This window comes from Populus trichocarpa, chromosome 19 (assembly GCF_000002775.5).
Source record: "Populus trichocarpa isolate Nisqually-1 chromosome 19, P.trichocarpa_v4.1, whole genome shotgun sequence".
Classification (NCBI taxonomy): Eukaryota; Viridiplantae; Streptophyta; class Magnoliopsida; order Malpighiales; family Salicaceae; genus Populus; species Populus trichocarpa.
Genome location: NC_037303.2, coordinates 1,325,682 through 1,332,649, shown reverse-complemented (window position 1 = coordinate 1,332,649; position 6,968 = coordinate 1,325,682).

Here is a 6,968-nt window from a genome sequence, read left to right as displayed (position 1 = left end):
TTGTTGCTCATGACCCTTGAAATGCATCTTTGCAAAGACCAAACCATTACACTAGATGAGGTCAAAGTTTATTGATCTTAACTGCTTGCGCTTGAAATGAGGAAAGGCCATCTTTGTTATTCCTTTCACATTCTGAAATAAGTACATCCCTTGCGATTCCTTTTTGAGCCTGAATAATTTTCCTTTCATAAAAAAAATCCCGACTAGGATCACACCCCACACTGGGGGCAAGTGAAATTTCAATGATCAAGAAAGATAATAAAGCTGTGAGAAAGCAAAAAGGCAAAAGAGCCCAAAAAACTCAAATGCTAGGGGGCATGCCCAAATCACAAGAAAAAGTGATAACCATGATAAAGTGAGTATGCTCTAGCAAAGCAATGAAAAAGAAAAAAAAAAGGGCAAATCAAAGAAGAGCGGCAAAAGAAAATATGAATGACGTCAAGAGTCAAACTGTTGATAGTGATCTTCAGTCTTTGAAACCCTGAAACACTCTTTGAGCCTTATGAATCCTTTTCTTTCATAGCCAAAAACCACAGCCTATGTTACGTGCCTGTAGAAGTCATTTCTAATCAAGCAAGCAAGCAGTCTAGAACAATAAACAATGCTCTCAAAATGCAAAGAATATTTTTTTCATAAGATTCATGATATCAAGAATAAACTACTCATTATTATTCATGCTGATAAAAATAAATGTTCAAAAAAAGAGACAAGTTTTTTCTCATACAAACCTCGAGCTTTTTCTCGAACCCTTCACTTCGAAACAAAAGGTCATCTCATGACATATTTTCACCGAAGACCTCATTGCCAAACACAAGAGTAAACAATCTCTTTTCCAAGAAAGAAAATAACCAAGGAGTTGCAAGATTTCAAAAGCAAATTGTTATTGGACTCACATCGAAATAATTTTTGTTTTCAAAATGCAAGATCAAGATTTCAAGATTCATTCTAGACCCATATTCCTCCACCAAACTGAAAAGGAGAGAAATGAGAGAATGGCCTTTTAAAACCTTTATTTGTCTAAATCGCTGACAGAACACACTTGGGGGTAATGACCAGTACAAGGGGGCAATATTATGTTTAAGGAAAATCCATCTCTTCTAGAAAAAGAGAGGAACATGTCTTTCAACAAGACAAGGGGGCATTTTGGTTTACAAAAGACAACTCGATCCTTTCAGCTAGTGACACCGAATGTTTTTTTTAGTAGTGAGATGAGGGGTAATGAATGATCCTCTCAAATTATTTGATGAGTCAGAAAATCTTTAGCAAGCAAGTGGGTCACGATGGGCACCACAAAGGCTGAGTTGTGCAAACAAATCTGGAAAAAAGACTTATATGGGCTAACTCGAGTGGGCTAGAAAGTTAAACGACAAAGATGACTCAAATCAGATAAGCAAGATCTCACCAACCAAGCAACGAGAAGATTAAGAAGAAATGAGGGCCTATATTTCAAATCAGGTAAAGATGCATGCATATTATATAACTCTGAAACATTGAACACTGTGCCAAGAATTGAAAAACTCTTTTGAGTGCGCCTTCGAGCCCTCACCACATTTCTTTTCGACTGCGCCTTCGAGCCCTCGACCATCAAAGGTAGTGCATTTCCTATCCTACCACCTTTTGAGTGCGCCTTCGAGCCCTCACCTTATTTCTTTTCGAGCGTGCCTTCGAGCCCTCGACCATCAAAGGTAGTGCATCTTCTATCATACCTCCTTGTGAGTGCGCCTTCGAGCCCTCACCACATTTCTTTTCGAGTGCGCCTTCGAGCCCTCACCTCATTTCTTTTCGAGTGCGCCTTCGAGCCCTCGACAATCAAAGGTAGTGCATCTTCTATCCTACCTCCTTTTCGAGTGCGCCTTCGAGCCCTCGACCATCAAATGTAGTGCATCTTCTATCCTACCTCCTTTTGAGTGAGCCTTCGAGCCCTCGACAATCAAAGGTAGTGCATCTTCTATCCTACCTCATTTTGAGTGCGCCTTCGAGCCCTCGACCATCAAAGGTAGTGCATCTTCTATCCTACCTCATTTTGAGTGCGCCTTTGAGCCCTCGCCTTATTTCTTTTCGAGTGCGCCTTCGAGCTCTCAACCATCAAAGGTAGTGCATCTTCTATCCTACCTCCATTTCGAGTGCGCCTTCGAGCCCTCGACCATCAAAGGTAGTGCATCTTCTATCCTACCTCCTGTTGAGTGCGCCTTCGAGCCCTCGACCATCAAAGGTAGTGCATCTTCTATCCTACCTCCTTTTGAGTGCATCTTCGAGCCCTCACCTCATTTCTTTTCGAGCGCGCCTTCGAGCCCTCGACCATCAAAGGTAGTGCATTTTCTATCCTACCTCCTGTTGAGTGCGCCTTCGAGCCTTCGACCATCAAAGGTAGTGCATCTTCTATCCTACCTCCTTTTGAGTGCGTCTTCGAGCCCTCGCCTCATTTCTTTTCGAGCGCGCCTTCGAGCCCTCGACCATCAAAGGTAGTGCATTTTCTATCCTACCTCCTTTTGAGTGCGCCTTCGAGCCCTCGCCTCATTTCTTTTCGAGTGCGCCTTCGAGCCCTCGACCATCAAAGGTAGTGCATCTTCTATCCTACCTCCTGTTGAGTGCACCTTCGAGCCCTCGACCATCAAAGGTAGTGCATCTTCTATCCTACCTCCTTTTGAGTGCGTCTTCGAGCCCTCACCTCATTTCTTTTCGAGCGCGCCTTCGAGCCCTCGACCATCAAAGGTAGTGCATCTTCTATCCTACCTCCTTTTGAGTGCGCCTTCGAGCCCTCGACCATTAAAGGTAGTGCATTTTCTATCCTACCTCCTTTTGAGTGCGCCTTCGAGCCCTCACCTCATTTCTTTTCGAGTGCGCCTTCGAGCCCTCGACCATCAAAGGTAGTGCATTTTCTATCCTACCTTCTTTTGAGTGCGCCTTCGAGCCCTCACCTCATTTCTTTTCGAGTGCGCCTTCGAGCCCTCGACCGTTAAAGGTAGTTTGTTTCCTAACCCTACTTCCTTTTGAGTGCGCCTTCGAGCGCTCACCACCTTGCAAGTGCATCTTCAAGCTCTCATCCTAAGGTCGTTTGTCAATCTATTGTTTTCGAAGTTTTCAGGACTATCAGAAAAGCAGAAGTTCTTTTGTGTCTACTTTTTTCTTTATAAATTTACTACCCAAAGCCAAAGAAAAATAAAATTTTCCAATGACTTTGTATCGTAAACATTATAAAGAGGGGGCAACTGTCATAACCCAATTTTTGAACAAATAATAAAAATTGAATATAGTTGACAATGGGGTTCAGACAACACAAAATTTGAAGTTTGATGATGGAATTATTAAATTTGAGAGTCAATTGATCAATAATTGAAGAATTAATAAGTTGGAGACTTTAATTAAAAATTTAGATTAGTTTAATTAATGAAATCAGAAGAATTAATAAGTTTGCGAACTTAATTAAATTTTGATTTAATTAATTAAATAAATTCAGGGATTTAATTGAAATTAATCCAAGGGGCAAAATTAAATTTATTGATTAAGGGACCCAATTGATACATTTCAAAACATCAGAGACCAAACTACAATTTGTCATTTTCCATGCCAAATGACGTCGTTTTGGATCCTACTACTGTTCATCATCTGTTTGCCAAAGACCGGTTCAACAGGGGAAAATCCAGTAGATCATGGCCACTATACCCACGATGCGGTCATGATCTCTCGCCTCTACGATGCCCACCATTTATGGAGGCAGGGACACCAGACCTTCTCTGGCTTTATAAAAGCCAGAGAAAGGCCTGGAAAAAGGGGGAGAAGGATTTTGGAAGAAGAAAAAACCCAGAAAAACAGAGGAGAAACCAAGAAAACGCAAGCCACACACAGAGCAAAAACCCAGACCCAAATTCGAAAGGAGAAGCCAGCACCGTCCTCTGTTCTTCATCACAAGGACTGATTAGCAGACAGAGAAGGAGAAAAAGGCAGAGGAGAGTCACAGATCAGCCCTGCCATTGTCTTCGTCCCTGCAGAAAAAGAACAACAAAGAACCAAAGACTATTGACAACCGGCATCACCATTGTCTACTTTCCTTCATCTCAAAACCAAAGGAGACAGAACGCAATCAAAGAAAGAAGCAGAAGGAAAGAACACAAGCAGAGGAAAGTCACGGAGACCATTGCTACTGCCTTCGGCGTTGCTACTACTGTCGCACGTGAGCGACGTCGCGGCGATCGTCCACCCACAAAAAATGTAATGTAATGGGGGGATAAATCTGGTCAATGTAGGGAGACAAGGAATTCGTTGTCTCTTGGCAGTGAAAAATGGTGTGGGAGTCGCCACCTAGTATTTTGGTCACTAGGAACCCTAACTGGTCTCAGAGATCGGGTACGGGGACTGGTTGCGTAAAGGGAAGGTATTAGCACCCCAAATACGCCCTACCTAAGGTAAGCTGCATCGTTTAATTGTCTGATAAAATTTAAGGTGTTTTCGTTATGTTTCCTAGTTGTTGGTTCGTCTATGGTTCAAGAAAAGTCCTCCTTAATAAGGAGGTCCTTATCTTATCGGGTAAAACCTAACCGTTCTAGCGTCTATGTAAAAAAACATATTTTTAATTTCAGGAATACGTTTTACGTATAAATTCGTAATCCCATATACTAACAGAGGACAAAAAGATTTTTTAGAATTTTTGGAATATTGGCCTAGTTCTCATGGCTTGAATAAACTGGTTATTAAAGCCAAAATGCATGCTAATACATATATTGTTTTGAAATTTCTTTTGTTGTGTGAAAATATGATGTTATAATATTTATATATATATATTGGAGAGACTAGGCCGTATTTTAAAACAAAACATTTTTTAAATATGTATTTTGTACGTTTTGACGCAAATCGGGTATTTTAATACTGGGTTTGTATCCTTGCGGTATAAAAATACAACCAAATATTAATCTACTTTGATAAAGCAAATGCAGAAAAATCAACAATATTTTCAAAGATATTTTAGAAAATTTTTGAAAGCAAAAGACATTTTTTATTTTGAAAATCTTTGATGTTTTGATGAAAACCGGGTATGTTAATACCGGATTTGTATCTTTACAGTATAAAATACCAACCAATATTAATCAAAATACAGTAATAAAATTACAGAAAATCACATATTTTTGAAATAATTTTTGAAGAATTTTTGTAATTTTTTCATATATATATATCTATATAAATAATACAAAATATAATATATATAATATAATATATAATATTAAATGGGCTGGGCTGGTCCGGCCCAACCGACTGGGCCGGACTCAGCCCAAAATTGTTGGGCCGATCTCGACCCAAAATGGGTTGGGCCGATCTCGGCCCAAAACAAAAAACACATTATCTTCTGGGCCAGACCCGGCCCAGAAGACAGGGCTGGGCCAGGATCCGCCTGGCCCAAGCCAAAACGGGGCGGGGGGGGGAATTATTTTCCCCCCACCCCTGCATGCAGAACGCTACTCGTTCTGCATGCAGGGAACGAAACGAGAAAATAAACGCGAGGGAGAAGGGGAAGAAAAGTTACCTGGCGCGGAGGCGGAAGCGGTGGCTGGCTGCGTTTCTGGCGGTTTTGTGGTGGAGGCTGGTAGCGGTGTCGCTGCTCCCTGGCGGCGACTCCAAGCAGCGGCGCTGCTGTCTCAAGCGGCGGAAAGAGGGATTCTTCCTCTTTCCTTCTCCTCTGTTTCCTTCCCTTTTCTTCTCCTTCTTTGGTTTTCTTTCCCCCTGTTTTCCCTTCTTTCGGTTCTCTTCTCCCTCTCCCCTTTCTCTCTCTTTCGGTTTTTTCCGTTCCTCTCTCTCTCCTCTGTTTTTCGTTTTCTCCTTCTTCCCCCCGTCTGTTCTCCTCTCTCCCCTTTCTGCTGTCGTGTTGGTTGTTATTTATAGAGCCAAGTGAGTGGCTTTTCGCTGTGGAGCATGGGGAGCAGCCGGCCGGTCGGCCATTGGGCGCGACTGCCAACGCTCGGCCCCCCTCCCCGGCTTTCTGGCAGGTGCGCGGTGGGTGGTCGGCCATTGTGTTCGGTCGGTGGGCTCCAGGCGAGAGAGAGGGGCCGGCAAAAATTTCAAAAAAAAGCACCATTTTTCCCTTCTTCCCCGCTGCATGTTCGGGGGGGAAGAAGAAAGATGAACAGTGTCGTTCAAAACGACACCGTTCTGCCCTTTTCCCTTTTTTTTTTTTTTTTTGAATGGATGAAACGGCGTCGTTTTGGATAAAACGCGCCGTTTCATTTAAATCCTACAAGACGCCAAAACGCGTCAATTTGCAAAGCAGCCCTCAATTATCTTTTGTCCCTTCAATTGCATCCCTGCCGAATTCGAACCCCGTCCCTATATTTGGCCGCGTTTTTCACTTTGGTCCTTGGCCTTTGAATTATGCAATTGAGCCCTTAATTGATCAATAAACTTCCAATTTCTTCAATTAGGCCCCTGAATCAATTAATTCCAGCCCCTATACTTACGCGCCTTCTTCAATTTGGTCCTTGGTTTCGGATTCCTTCAATTAAGTCCCCAATTGGCCCTTAAACTTCAATATTTATGCAATTAAGCCCCTGATTTGACCTAATAAATTCCTAAAAAATATATTTTGGCCCCAGAACTTAAATTTCTTCTAATTAAAGCCCAAATTGACTTAAAAATCAATTTTTCTTGCAATCAAATCCCCTATAAATTCATTTAAAAATCAAATTAAGTCCATAAACATCTAAATTTGGGCTTTTCTCCTCAAATTTCAAATTTTCCTTGTCAACAGGGCTCTCCTCCTTCAAGAATATATTATCAAAAATTCCATCTTTGTATTTTTAACCTTATTGACCAATTTTCCAACCATTTTCTGAGCGCTTCTGCCTCCTGTTATTTTTCTAACCTCCTTTGGCTATATATTTTTATATATATTTTGTGGGGACCCAAAAATGGGTTACAACAGATGCCCCCTCTTTATAATGCTTACGGAGCAGAGGTTTTGCGCAGTAAGTTTTATAAAGATA